We start from the raw sequence: 441 nt of genomic DNA, 5'->3' as shown, positions 1-441 counted from the left end.
TGCCTGCGGTGTGATTTGTAGATAAATATTGAATTACCTCTTATCGACAGTGTACGGAAGCGTAGAAGGAACAACAATTTGACGATTGTGTACGTCACTGCTATCCCATTCTGTACCACATTTTTAAGCTTTGAACGGCGTCAACAAGTTACATCTGTCACAACAAAACATATCATTTGGAAAATCTAAAGGTTGCTTTTACCGCTAAGTTGTGTTCTTGACTACTTTTTAATGGCAAAGCTGGCTTTGAAATATCTTTTAACCAGAATGCAAAACTGTATTTAGGTTTGATGGTTGACCTCGTCGCAACTTGGTATTAGCTAGTAAGATATCATGAAAAAAGTTTGGTTTCTATGAGTTCTGCTTGTCCTCTTGTGTATGAGAGCTGTCATTGGATTGACTGTGTGAGCATTCCAGTTAACTGTAGCCTTCCAAACACGT

Source organism: Apostichopus japonicus, chromosome 16 (assembly GCF_037975245.1).
Source record: "Apostichopus japonicus isolate 1M-3 chromosome 16, ASM3797524v1, whole genome shotgun sequence".
NCBI classification, from domain to species: Eukaryota; Metazoa; Echinodermata; class Holothuroidea; order Aspidochirotida; family Stichopodidae; genus Apostichopus; species Apostichopus japonicus.
This window is presented reverse-complemented; position numbering follows the sequence as displayed.